The sequence below is a fragment of the Lissotriton vulgaris genome, chromosome 7 (genome assembly GCF_964263255.1).
Source record: "Lissotriton vulgaris chromosome 7, aLisVul1.2, whole genome shotgun sequence".
Lineage (NCBI taxonomy): Eukaryota > Metazoa > Chordata > Amphibia > Caudata > Salamandridae > Lissotriton > Lissotriton vulgaris.
This window is the reverse complement of record NC_141695.1, coordinates 1,389,153,909-1,389,166,868: the sequence shown is the minus strand read 5'-3', so window position 1 is coordinate 1,389,166,868 and position 12,960 is coordinate 1,389,153,909. Positions and strand designations below refer to the sequence as shown.

Genomic DNA, 12,960 nt, shown 5'->3' with positions numbered 1-12,960 from the left:
TGGGACCTGCTTTATTTTTTCAATTAGTCTTGAAAACAAAAAAGATTTTTCTCCTGAAAGCTGTTAAAAATATGGAACGCTTCACGAATTTGCGTGTCATCCTTGCGCAGGGGCCATGCTAATCTTCTCTGTATCGTTCCAATTTTAGTATATGTGCTGCCGAAGCGAGCACACTTTATTGATGAACTGACAATGTTTATAAACTCTCTAAATCTACAGTCTCTAGACATAGGGTGGCCTGGCAGAGATGCTCAGATGGCCAGTACGCATTCAAATCTGAGCCAATGGTCAAAAATGGATGAAGAGTAGCAATCCATTATTCTTCACTGCATTTGTGGTCCAAGACTAAACACACCGTAAGTATGTAGATTATACCAGGTTTGCAAAGGCTCCTGGGTCGGGCTACAGACAAGGAGCATTGTGACGTCACGCTGCCTGTGGAACAGTGATATTAAAGGTGAAACAGCTGCACAGTAGGTTAGGTGAAGGGCTCTGAGAGTGGAAAGGCAGCATGCTTGGGTCCCTGGACAAGGTGAGCTTATGATAATGTGTCTGAATGTTCACCTGTGTTGTAATATTAAACCCCTTATTGTTGTAAACGCCTACTTACTAAGGAGTTCTCAAGCTCAGCCCCACACAGACCTGGAACTGATTATGTTAATGCAAACTATTTAAGAAACTGAGCCTGATCTAAAAGATTTCCTTGGATCTAGGACCATTTCGCCTAGCTTTTAGGTGCTTCCTTCTCCTAAAGTCCTTTGTAAAACTTGGGAAAACCTCACAGAACAGACTTCCAGGAGGTCAGATGGGTTTCCTTGTGCCTTCACACACACATACACACACTTTCTAGCCCACTTAAGGACAAAAGGATGCGTAAGTCTACATAGGGCCAGTGGCGCAATGGATAACGCGTCTGACTACGGATCAGAAGATTGTAGGTTTGATTCCTATCTGGCTCGGAAGGGTTGTAGGTCCCTGTTTGATTATATTCCTGTGGAATTTTTATTTACCTCAGACTTGTTGTAGGTTCAATATTCTCCAGCAGGATTCATCCAGCAGTTGTTCCACGGTAGAGCGCAAGTAATAGGACCACAGCTAGTTAAACGTTTCCCATTTGCTGCTGGACTCTATGTGATGGCCGTCACGTGGTGTGCTGCTTTTGTATTTCAACATGGGTCCCTGATACTCTTAATTGCGAAAAAGCTTGTTGACAAAAGTGTGTGTGCGCGAGGGTCTGTGGACGTAGGCAGGTGTGTGCACTTGAATGCTTACCCATTTACATGTGTGAGAGGAACAAACCAACTCCCTGTGGGCTGCAGGCTTACAACTGGTAGCCCCAGTAGCCAGGCAGAACCACAGGTAAGGAGAGAGAGAAAGTTGGTCCATTATTAGAGAAGGACCATAAGCATCTTGCACTGCTACCTTCTTCCCCTCTCAGCCACGATCGGCCAAGACCTCTCTATTAGGGTAGAGGGTGAACATTTCTTGGACCTCAGAAACTGAGGGATGTAGACCCAATATGTCCTCCAAGCGCCTAGAGACCTGGTGCCCAATCTGGCATGGTGTTTTTCAGCTTACCCGACCAATCCGGTTGCAAGGTGGACTTTAACAATACTGCTAAAAAGGCACTCCCAGACATCCCTGAGGCCTTCATTTGCATAGGCCCTGCCCTTCTCTTTGTCCTGATTCCCACAAATCAACACAACACTGCAGCAGTATAGATTTGGGGGTGGTGAAGAATAATGACAGTGAGGCTAAAAAAGAGAAAGAAAAGTCCCAGAAGTCCTGCAGGCTTCCTTGCTAAATGCAGCTGAACATAGAGCGCACCTTCTTTACTGCAAAGCAAATACATTAAAAATGTTGAGGAGAGACTAATTGAAAAATACATATTACGGGGACAGCACTGGGACCTGCTTTATTTTTTCAATTAGTCTTGAAAACAAAAAAGATTTCTCTCCTGAAAGCTGTTAAAAATATGGAACGCTTCACGAATTTGCGTGTCATCCTTGCGCAGGGGCCATGCTAATCTTCTCTGTATCGTTCCAATTTTAGTATATGTGCTGCCGAAGCGAGCACACTTTATTGATGAACTGACAATGTTTATAAACTCTCTAAATCTACAGTCTCTAGACATAGGGTGGCCTGGCAGAGATGCTCAGATGGCCAGTACGCATTCAAATCTGAGCCAATGGTCAAAAATGTATGAAGAGTAGCAATCCATTATTCTTCACTGCATTTGTGGTCCAAGACTAAACACACCGTAAGTATGTAGATTATACCAGGTTTGCAAAGGCTCCTGGGTCGGGCTACAGACAAGGAGCATTGTGACGTCACATTGCCTGTGGAACAGTGATATTAAAGGTGAAACAGCTGCACAGTAGGTTAGGTGAAGGGCTCTGAGAGTGGAAAGGCAGCATGCTTGGGTCCCTGGACAAGGTGAGCTTATGATAATGTGTCTGAATGTTCACCTGTGTTGTAATATTAAACCCCTTATTGTTGTAAACGCCTACTTACTAAGGAGTTCTCAAGCTCAGCCCCACACAGACCTGGAACTGATTATGTTAATGCAAACTATTTAAGAAACTGAGCCTGATCTAAAAGATTTCCTTGGATCTAGGACCATTTCGCCTAGCTTTTAGGTGCTTCCTTCTCCTAAAGTCCTTTGTAAAACTTGGGAAAACCTCACAGAACAGACTTCCAGGAGGTCAGATGGGTTTCCTTGTGGCTTCACACACACATACACACACTTTCTAGCCCACTTAAGGACAAAAGGATGCGTAAGTCTACATAGGGCCAGTGGCGCAATGGATAACGCGTCTGACTACGGATCAGAAGATTGTAGGTTCGACTCCTATCTGGCTCGGAAGGGTTGTAGGTCCCTGTTTGATTATATTCCTGTGGAATTTTTATTTACCTCAGACTTGTTGTAGGTTCAATATTCTCCAGCAGGATTCATCCAGCAGTTGTTCCACGGTAGAGCGCAAGTAATAGGACCACAGCTAGTTAAACGTTTCCCATTTGCTGCTGGACTCTATGTGATGGCCGTCACGTGGTGTGCTGCTTTTGTATTTCAACATGGGTCCCTGATACTCTTAATTGCGAAAAAGCTTGTTGACAAAAGTGTGTGTGCGCGAGGGTCTGTGGACGTAGGCAGGTGTGTGCACTTGAATGCTTACCCATTTACATGTGTGAGAGGAACAAACCAACTCCCTGTGGGCTGCAGGCTTACAACTGGTAGCCCCAGTAGCCAGGCAGAACCACAGGTAAGGAGAGAGAGAAAGTTGGTCCATTATTAGAGAAGGACCATAAGCATCTTGCACTGCTACCTTCTTCCCCTCTCAGCCACGATCGGCCAAGACCTCTCTATTAGGGTAGAGGGTGAACATTTCTTGGACCTCAGAAACTGAGGGATGTAGACCCAATATGTCCTCCAAGCGCCTAGAGACCTGGTGCCCAATCTGGCATGGTGTTTTTCAGCTTACCCGACCAATCCGGTTGCAAGGTGGACTTTAACAATACTGCTAAAAAGGCACTCCCAGACATCCCTGAGGCCTTCATTTGCATAGGCCCTGCCCTTCTCTTTGTCCTGATTCCCACAAATCAACACAACACTGCAGCAGTATAGATTTGGGGGTGGTGAAGAATAATGACAGTGAGGCTAAAAAAGAGAAAGAAAAGTCCCAGAAGTCCTGCAGGCTTCCTTGCTAAATGCAGCTGAACATAGAGCGCACCTTCTTTACTGCAAAGCAAATACATTAAAAATGTTGAGGAGAGACTAATTGAAAAATACATATTACGGGGACAGCACTGGGACCTGCTTTATTTTTTCAATTAGTCTTGAAAACAAAAAAGATTTCTCTCCTGAAAGCTGTTAAAAATATGGAACGCTTCACGAATTTGCGTGTCATCCTTGCGCAGGGGCCATGCTAATCTTCTCTGTATCGTTCCAATTTTAGTATATGTGCTGCCGAAGCGAGCACACTTTATTGATGAACTGACAATGTTTATAAACTCTCTAAATCTACAGTCTCTAGACATAGGGTGGCCTGGCAGAGATGCTCAGATGCCCAGTACGCATTCAAATCTGAGCCAATGGTCAAAAATGTATGAAGAGTAGCAATCCATTATTCTTCACTGCATTTGTGGTCCAAGACTAAACACACCGTAAGTATGTAGATTATACCAGGTTTGCAAAGGCTCCTGGGTCGGGCTACAGACAAGGAGCATTGTGACGTCACGCTGCCTGTGGAACAGTGATATTAAAGGTGAAACAGCTGCACAGTAGGTTAGGTGAAGGGCTCTGAGAGTGGAAAGGCAGCATGCTTGGGTCCCTGGACAAGGTGAGCTTATGATAATGTGTCTGAATGTTCACCTGTGTTGTAATATTAAACCCCTTATTGTTGTAAACGCCTACTTACTAAGGAGTTCTCAAGCTCAGCCCCACACAGACCTGGAACTGATTATGTTAATGCAAACTATTTAAGAAACTGAGCCTGATCTAAAAGATTTCCTTGGATCTAGGACCATTTCGCCTAGCTTTTAGGTGCTTCCTTCTCCTAAAGTCCTTTGTAAAACTTGGGAAAACCTCACAGAACAGACTTCCAGGAGGTCAGATGGGTTCCCTTGTGCCTTCACACACACATACACACACTTTCTAGCCCACTTAAGGACAAAAGGATGCGTAAGTCTACATAGGGCCAGTGGCGCAATGGATAACGCGTCTGACTACGGATCAGAAGATTGTAGGTTCGACTCCTATCTGGCTCGGAAGGGTTGTAGGTCCCTGTTTGATTATATTCCTGTGGAATTTTTATTTACCTCAGACTTGTTGTAGGTTCAATATTCTCCAGCAGGACTCATCCAGCAGTTGTTCCACGGTAGAGCGCAAGTAATAGGACCACAGCTAGTTAAACGTTTCCAATTTGCTGCTGGACTCTATGTGATGGCCGTCACGTGGTGTGCTGCTTTTGTATTTCAACATGGGTCCCTGATACTCTTAATTGCGAAAAAGCTTGTTGACAAAAGTGTGTGTGCGCGAGGGTCTGTGGACGTAGGCAGGTGTGTGCACTTGAATGCTTACCCATTTACATGTGTGAGAGGAACAAACCAACTCCCTGTGGGCTGCAGGCTTACAACTGGTAGCCCCAGTAGCCAGGCAGAACCACAGGTAAGGAGAGAGAGAAAGTTGGTCCATTATTAGAGAAGGACCATAAGCATCTTGCACTGCTACCTTCTTCCCCTCTCAGCCACGATCGGCCAAGACCTCTCTATTAGGGTAGAGGGTGAACATTTCTTGGACCTCAGAAACTGAGGGATGTAGACCCAATATGTCCTCCAAGCGCCTAGAGACCTGGTGCCCAATCTGGCATGGTGTTTTTCAGCTTACCCGACCAATCCGGTTGCAAGGTGGACTTTAACAATACTGCTAAAAAGGCACTCCCAGACATCCCTGAGGCCTTCATTTGCATAGGCCCTGCCCTTCTCTTTGTCCTGATTCCCACAAATCAACACAACACTGCAGCAGTATAGATTTGGGGGTGGTGAAGAATAATGACAGTGAGGCTAAAAAAGAGAAAGAAAAGTCCCAGAAGTCCTGCAGGCTTCCTTGCTAAATGCAGCTGAACATAGAGCGCACCTTCTTTACTGCAAAGCAAATACATTAAAAATGTTGAGGAGAGACTAATTGAAAAATACATATTACGGGGACAGCACTGGGACCTGCTTTATTTTTTCAATTAGTCTTGAAAACAAAAAAGATTTCTCTCCTGAAAGCTGTTAAAAATATGGAACGCTTCACGAATTTGCGTGTCATCCTTGCGCAGGGGCCATGCTAATCTTCTCTGTATCGTTCCAATTTTAGTATATGTGCTGCCGAAGCGAGCACACTTTATTGATGAACTGACAATGTTTATAAACTCTCTAAATCTACAGTCTCTAGACATAGGGTGGCCTGGCAGAGATGCTCAGATGCCCAGTACGCATTCAAATCTGAGCCAATGGTCAAAAATGTATGAAGAGTAGCAATCCATTATTCTTCACTGCATTTGTGGTCCAAGACTAAACACACCGTAAGTATGTAGATTATACCAGGTTTGCAAAGGCTCCTGGGTCGGGCTACAGACAAGGAGCATTGTGACGTCACGCTGCCTGTGGAACAGTGATATTAAAGGTGAAACAGCTGCACAGTAGGTTAGGTGAAGGGCTCTGAGAGTGGAAAGGCAGCATGCTTGGGTCCCTGGACAAGGTGAGCTTATGATAATGTGTCTGAATGTTCACCTGTGTTGTAATATTAAACCCCTTATTGTTGTAAACGCCTACTTACTAAGGAGTTCTCAAGCTCAGCCCCACACAGACCTGGAACTGATTATGTTAATGCAAACTATTTAAGAAACTGAGCCTGATCTAAAAGATTTCCTTGGATCTAGGACCATTTCGCCTAGCTTTTAGGTGCTTCCTTCTCCTAAAGTCCTTTGTAAAACTTGGGAAAACCTCACAGAACAGACTTCCAGGAGGTCAGATGGGTTTCCTTGTGCCTTCACACACACATACACACACTTTCTAGCCCACTTAAGGACAAAAGGATGCGTAAGTCTACATAGGGCCAGTGGCGCAATGGATAACGCGTCTGACTACGGATCAGAAGATTGTAGGTTCGACTCCTATCTGGCTCGGAAGGGTTGTAGGTCCCTGTTTGATTATATTCCTGTGGAATTTTTATTTACCTCAGACTTGTTGTAGGTTCAATATTCTCCAGCAGGATTCATCCAGCAGTTGTTCCACGGTAGAGCGCAAGTAATAGGACCACAGCTAGTTAAACGTTTCCCATTTGCTGCTGGACTCTATGTGATGGCCGTCACGTGGTGTGCTGCTTTTGTATTTCAACATGGGTCCCTGATACTCTTAATTGCGAAAAAGCTTGTTGACAAAAGTGTGTGTGCGCGAGGGTCTGTGGACGTAGGCAGGTGTGTGCACTTGAATGCTTACCCATTTACATGTGTGAGAGGAACAAACCAACTCCCTGTGGGCTGCAGGCTTACAACTGGTAGCCCCAGTAGCCAGGCAGAACCACAGGTAAGGAGAGAGAGAAAGTTGGTCCATTATTAGAGAAGGACCATAAGCATCTTGCACTGCTACCTTCTTCCCCTCTCAGCCACGATCGGCCAAGACCTCTCTATTAGGGTAGAGGGTGAACATTTCTTGGACCTCAGAAACTGAGGGATGTAGACCCAATATGTCCTCCAAGCGCCTAGAGACCTGGTGCCCAATCTGGCATGGTGTTTTTCAGCTTACCCGACCAATCCGGTTGCAAGGTGGACTTTAACAATACTGCTAAAAAGGCACTCCCAGACATCCCTGAGGCCTTCATTTGCATAGGCCCTGCCCTTCTCTTTGTCCTGATTCCCACAAATCAACACAACACTGCAGCAGTATAGATTTGGGGGTGGTGAAGAATAATGACAGTGAGGCTAAAAAAGAGAAAGAAAAGTCCCAGAAGTCCTGCAGGCTTCCTTGCTAAATGCAGCTGAACATAGAGCGCACCTTCTTTACTGCAAAGCAAATACATTAAAAATGTTGAGGAGAGACTAATTGAAAAATACATATTACGGGGACAGCACTGGGACCTGCTTTATTTTTTCAATTAGTCTTGAAAACAAAAAAGATTTCTCTCCTGAAAGCTGTTAAAAATATGGAACGCTTCACGAATTTGCGTGTCATCCTTGCGCAGGGGCCATGCTAATCTTCTCTGTATCGTTCCAATTTTAGTATATGTGCTGCCGAAGCGAGCACACTTTATTGATGAACTGACAATGTTTATAAACTCTCTAAATCTACAGTCTCTAGACATAGGGTGGCCTGGCAGAGATGCTCAGATGCCCAGTACGCATTCAAATCTGAGCCAATGGTCAAAAATGTATGAAGAGTAGCAATCCATTATTCTTCACTGCATTTGTGGTCCAAGACTAAACACACCGTAAGTATGTAGATTATACCAGGTTTGCAAAGGCTCCTGGGTCGGGCTACAGACAAGGAGCATTGTGACGTCACGCTGCCTGTGGAACAGTGATATTAAAGGTGAAACAGCTGCACAGTAGGTTAGGTGAAGGGCTCTGAGAGTGGAAAGGCAGCATGCTTGGGTCCCTGGACAAGGTGAGCTTATGATAATGTGTCTGAATGTTCACCTGTGTTGTAATATTAAACCCCTTATTGTTGTAAACGCCTACTTACTAAGGAGTTCTCAAGCTCAGCCCCACACAGACCTGGAACTGATTATGTTAATGCAAACTATTTAAGAAACTGAGCCTGATCTAAAAGATTTCCTTGGATCTAGGACCATTTCGCCTAGCTTTTAGGTGCTTCCTTCTCCTAAAGTCCTTTGTAAAACTTGGGAAAACCTCACAGAACAGACTTCCAGGAGGTCAGATGGGTTCCCTTGTGCCTTCACACACACATACACACACTTTCTAGCCCACTTAAGGACAAAAGGATGCGTAAGTCTACATAGGGCCAGTGGCGCAATGGATAACGCGTCTGACTACGGATCAGAAGATTGTAGGTTTGACTCCTATCTGGCTCGGAAGGGTTGTAGGTCCCTGTTTGATTATATTCCTGTGGAATTTTTATTTACCTCAGACTTGTTGTAGGTTCAATATTCTCCAGCAGGACTCATCCAGCAGTTGTTCCACGGTAGAGCGCAAGTAATAGGACCACAGCTAGTTAAACGTTTCCCATTTGCTGCTGGACTCTATGTGATGGCCGTCACGTGGTGTGCTGCTTTTGTATTTCAACATGGGTCCCTGATACTCTTAATTGCGAAAAAGCTTGTTGACAAAAGTGTGTGTGCGCGAGGGTCTGTGGACGTAGGCAGGTGTGTGCACTTGAATGCTTACCCATTTACATGTGTGAGAGGAACAAACCAACTCCCTGTGGGCTGCAGGCTTACAACTGGTAGCCCCAGTAGCCAGGCAGAACCACAGGTAAGGAGAGAGAGAAAGTTGGTCCATTATTAGAGAAGGACCATAAGCATCTTGCACTGCTACCTTCTTCCCCTCTCAGCCACGATCGGCCAAGACCTCTCTATTAGGGTAGAGGGTGAACATTTCTTGGACCTCAGAAACTGAGGGATGTAGACCCAATATGTCCTCCAAGCGCCTAGAGACCTGGTGCCCAATCTGGCATGGTGTTTTTCAGCTTACCCGACCAATCCGGTTGCAAGGTGGACTTTAACAATACTGCTAAAAAGGCACTCCCAGACATCCCTGAGGCCTTCATTTGCATAGGCCCTGCCCTTCTCTTTGTCCTGATTCCCACAAATCAACACAACACTGCAGCAGTATAGATTTGGGGGTGGTGAAGAATAATGACAGTGAGGCTAAAAAAGAGAAAGAAAAGTCCCAGAAGTCCTGCAGGCTTCCTTGCTAAATGCAGCTGAACATAGAGCGCACCTTCTTTACTGCAAAGCAAATACATTAAAAATGTTGAGGAGAGACTAATTGAAAAATACATATTACGGGGACAGCACTGGGACCTGCTTTATTTTTTCAATTAGTCTTGAAAACAAAAAAGATTTCTCTCCTGAAAGCTGTTAAAAATATGGAACGCTTCACGAATTTGCGTGTCATCCTTGCGCAGGGGCCATGCTAATCTTCTCTGTATCGTTCCAATTTTAGTATATGTGCTGCCGAAGCGAGCACACTTTATTGATGAACTGACAATGTTTATAAACTCTCTAAATCTACAGTCTCTAGACATAGGGTGGCCTGGCAGAGATGCTCAGATGGCCAGTACGCATTCAAATCTGAGCCAATGGTCAAAAATGTATGAAGAGTAGCAATCCATTATTCTTCACTGCATTTGTGGTCCAAGACTAAACACACCGTAAGTATGTAGATTATACCAGGTTTGCAAAGGCTCCTGGGTCGGGCTACAGACAAGGAGCATTGTGACGTCACGCTGCCTGTGGAACAGTGATATTAAAGGTGAAACAGCTGCACAGTAGGTTAGGTGAAGGGCTCTGAGAGTGGAAAGGCAGCATGCTTGGGTCCCTGGACAAGGTGAGCTTATGATAATGTGTCTGAATGTTCACCTGTGTTGTAATATTAAACCCCTTATTGTTGTAAACGCCTACTTACTAAGGAGTTCTCAAGCTCAGCCCCACACAGACCTGGAACTGATTATGTTAATGCAAACTATTTAAGAAACTGAGCCTGATCTAAAAGATTTCCTTGGATCTAGGACCATTTCGCCTAGCTTTTAGGTGCTTCCTTCTCCTAAAGTCCTTTGTAAAACTTGGGAAAACCTCACAGAACAGACTTCCAGGAGGTCAGATGGGTTTCCTTGTGCCTTCACACACACATACACACACTTTCTAGCCCACTTAAGGACAAAAGGATGCGTAAGTCTACATAGGGCCAGTGGCGCAATGGATAACGCGTCTGACTACGGATCAGAAGATTGTAGGTTCGACTCCTATCTGGCTCGGAAGGGTTGTAGGTCCCTGTTTGATTATATTCCTGTGGAATTTTTATTTACCTCAGACTTGTTGTAGGTTCAATATTCTCCAGCAGGACTCATCCAGCAGTTGTTCCACGGTAGAGCGCAAGTAATAGGACCACAGCTAGTTAAACGTTTCCCATTTGCTGCTGGACTCTATGTGATGGCCGTCACGTGGTGTGCTGCTTTTGTATTTCAACATGGGTCCCTGATACTCTTAATTGCGAAAAAGCTTGTTGACAAAAGTGTGTGTGCGCGAGGGTCTGTGGACGTAGGCAGGTGTGTGCACTTGAATGCTTACCCATTTACATGTGTGAGAGGAACAAACCAACTCCCTGTGGGCTGCAGGCTTACAACTGGTAGCCCCAGTAGCCAGGCAGAACCACAGGTAAGGAGAGAGAGAAAGTTGGTCCATTATTAGAGAAGGACCATAAGCATCTTGCACTGCTACCTTCTTCCCCTCTCAGCCACGATCGGCCAAGACCTCTCTATTAGGGTAGAGGGTGAACATTTCTTGGACCTCAGAAACTGAGGGATGTAGACCCAATATGTCCTCCAAGCGCCTAGAGACCTGGTGCCCAATCTGGCATGGTGTTTTTCAGCTTACCCGACCAATCCGGTTGCAAGGTGGACTTTAACAATACTGCTAAAAAGGCACTCCCAGACATCCCTGAGGCCTTCATTTGCATAGGCCCTGCCCTTCTCTTTGTCCTGATTCCCACAAATCAACACAACACTGCAGCAGTATAGATTTGGGGGTGGTGAAGAATAATGACAGTGAGGCTAAAAAAGAGAAAGAAAAGTCCCAGAAGTCCTGCAGGCTTCCTTGCTAAATGCAGCTGAACATAGAGCGCACCTTCTTTACTGCAAAGCAAATACATTAAAAATGTTGAGGAGAGACTAATTGAAAAATACATATTACGGGGACAGCACTGGGACCTGCTTTATTTTTTCAATTAGTCTTGAAAACAAAAAAGATTTCTCTCCTGAAAGCTGTTAAAAATATGGAACGCTTCACGAATTTGCGTGTCATCCTTGCGCAGGGGCCATGCTAATCTTCTCTGTATCGTTCCAATTTTAGTATATGTGCTGCCGAAGCGAGCACACTTTATTGATGAACTGACAATGTTTATAAACTCTCTAAATCTACAGTCTCTAGACATAGGGTGGCCTGGCAGAGATGCTCAGATGGCCAGTACGCATTCAAATCTGAGCCAATGGTCAAAAATGGATGAAGAGTAGCAATCCATTATTCTTCACTGCATTTGTGGTCCAAGACTAAACACACCGTAAGTATGTAGATTATACCAGGTTTGCAAAGGCTCCTGGGTCGGGCTACAGACAAGGAGCATTGTGACGTCACGCTGCCTGTGGAACAGTGATATTAAAGGTGAAACAGCTGCACAGTAGGTTAGGTGAAGGGCTCTGAGAGTGGAAAGGCAGCATGCTTGGGTCCCTGGACAAGGTGAGCTTATGATAATGTGTCTGAATGTTCACCTGTGTTGTAATATTAAACCCCTTATTGTTGTAAACGCCTACTTACTAAGGAGTTCTCAAGCTCAGCCCCACACAGACCTGGAACTGATTATGTTAATGCAAACTATTTAAGAAACTGAGCCTGATCTAAAAGATTTCCTTGGATCTAGGACCATTTCGCCTAGCTTTTAGGTGCTTCCTTCTCCTAAAGTCCTTTGTAAAACTTGGGAAAACCTCACAGAACAGACTTCCAGGAGGTCAGATGGGTTTCCTTGTGCCTTCACACACACATACACACACTTTCTAGCCCACTTAAGGACAAAAGGATGCGTAAGTCTACATAGGGCCAGTGGCGCAATGGATAACGCGTCTGACTACGGATCAGAAGATTGTAGGTTCGACTCCTATCTGGCTCGGAAGGGTTGTAGGTCCCTGTTTGATTATATTCCTGTGGAATTTTTATTTACCTCAGACTTGTTGTAGGTTCAATATTCTCCAGCAGGATTCATCCAGCAGTTGTTCCACGGTAGAGCGCAAGTAATAGGACCACAGCTAGTTAAACGTTTCCCATTTGCTGCTGGACTCTATGTGATGGCCGTCACGTGGTGTGCTGCTTTTGTATTTCAACATGGGTCCCTGATACTCTTAATTGCGAAAAAGCTTGTTGACAAAAGTGTGTGTGCGCGAGGGTCTGTGGACGTAGGCAGGTGTGTGCACTTGAATGCTTACCCATTTACATGTGTGAGAGGAACAAACCAACTCCCTGTGGGCTGCAGGCTTACAACTGGTAGCCCCAGTAGCCAGGCAGAACCACAGGTAAGGAGAGAGAGAAAGTTGGTCCATTATTAGAGAAGGACCATAAGCATCTTGCACTGCTACCTTCTTCCCCTCTCAGCCACGATCGGCCAAGACCTCTCTATTAGGGTAGAGGGTGAACATTTCTTGGACCTCAGAAACTGAGGGATGTAGACCCAATATGTCCTCCAAGCGCCT

The 12,960-nt window shown here is 45.1% G+C and overlaps 12 non-coding genes across 12 annotated transcripts; 5 read left to right on the top strand and 7 right to left on the bottom strand.

The window, feature by feature from the left end:
* Positions 1-65: 65 nt before the first annotated feature.
* On the bottom strand, positions 66-172 carry LOC147703812 (U6 spliceosomal RNA). The gene has a single exon (XR_015297833.1). It is a non-coding gene; the product is annotated as a U6 spliceosomal RNA (small nuclear RNA).
* Positions 173-1,969: 1,797 nt separating this feature from the next.
* LOC147703811 (U6 spliceosomal RNA) lies at positions 1,970-2,076 on the bottom strand. The gene has a single exon (XR_015297822.1). It is a non-coding gene; the product is annotated as a U6 spliceosomal RNA (small nuclear RNA).
* Positions 2,077-2,790: 714 nt separating this feature from the next.
* TRNAR-ACG (transfer RNA arginine (anticodon ACG)) lies at positions 2,791-2,863 on the top strand. Its single transcript has one exon. It is a non-coding gene; the product is annotated as a tRNA-Arg (tRNA).
* A 1,010-nt stretch (positions 2,864-3,873) lies between these two features.
* Positions 3,874-3,980, bottom strand: LOC147703809 (U6 spliceosomal RNA). Its single transcript, XR_015297811.1, has one exon. It is a non-coding gene; the product is annotated as a U6 spliceosomal RNA (small nuclear RNA).
* Positions 3,981-4,694: 714 nt separating this feature from the next.
* TRNAR-ACG (transfer RNA arginine (anticodon ACG)) lies at positions 4,695-4,767 on the top strand. Its single transcript has one exon. It is a non-coding gene; the product is annotated as a tRNA-Arg (tRNA).
* Positions 4,768-5,777: 1,010 nt separating this feature from the next.
* Positions 5,778-5,884, bottom strand: LOC147703807 (U6 spliceosomal RNA). The gene has a single exon (XR_015297800.1). It is a non-coding gene; the product is annotated as a U6 spliceosomal RNA (small nuclear RNA).
* Positions 5,885-6,598: 714 nt separating this feature from the next.
* TRNAR-ACG (transfer RNA arginine (anticodon ACG)) lies at positions 6,599-6,671 on the top strand. Its single transcript has one exon. It is a non-coding gene; the product is annotated as a tRNA-Arg (tRNA).
* A 1,010-nt stretch (positions 6,672-7,681) lies between these two features.
* Positions 7,682-7,788, bottom strand: LOC147703805 (U6 spliceosomal RNA). Its single transcript, XR_015297789.1, has one exon. It is a non-coding gene; the product is annotated as a U6 spliceosomal RNA (small nuclear RNA).
* A 1,797-nt stretch (positions 7,789-9,585) lies between these two features.
* On the bottom strand, positions 9,586-9,692 carry LOC147703804 (U6 spliceosomal RNA). Its single transcript, XR_015297778.1, has one exon. It is a non-coding gene; the product is annotated as a U6 spliceosomal RNA (small nuclear RNA).
* Positions 9,693-10,406: 714 nt separating this feature from the next.
* TRNAR-ACG (transfer RNA arginine (anticodon ACG)) lies at positions 10,407-10,479 on the top strand. Its single transcript has one exon. It is a non-coding gene; the product is annotated as a tRNA-Arg (tRNA).
* Positions 10,480-11,489: 1,010 nt separating this feature from the next.
* Positions 11,490-11,596, bottom strand: LOC147703802 (U6 spliceosomal RNA). Its single transcript, XR_015297767.1, has one exon. It is a non-coding gene; the product is annotated as a U6 spliceosomal RNA (small nuclear RNA).
* A 714-nt stretch (positions 11,597-12,310) lies between these two features.
* TRNAR-ACG (transfer RNA arginine (anticodon ACG)) lies at positions 12,311-12,383 on the top strand. The gene has a single exon. It is a non-coding gene; the product is annotated as a tRNA-Arg (tRNA).
* The last annotated feature ends 577 nt before the right edge of the window (positions 12,384-12,960 follow it).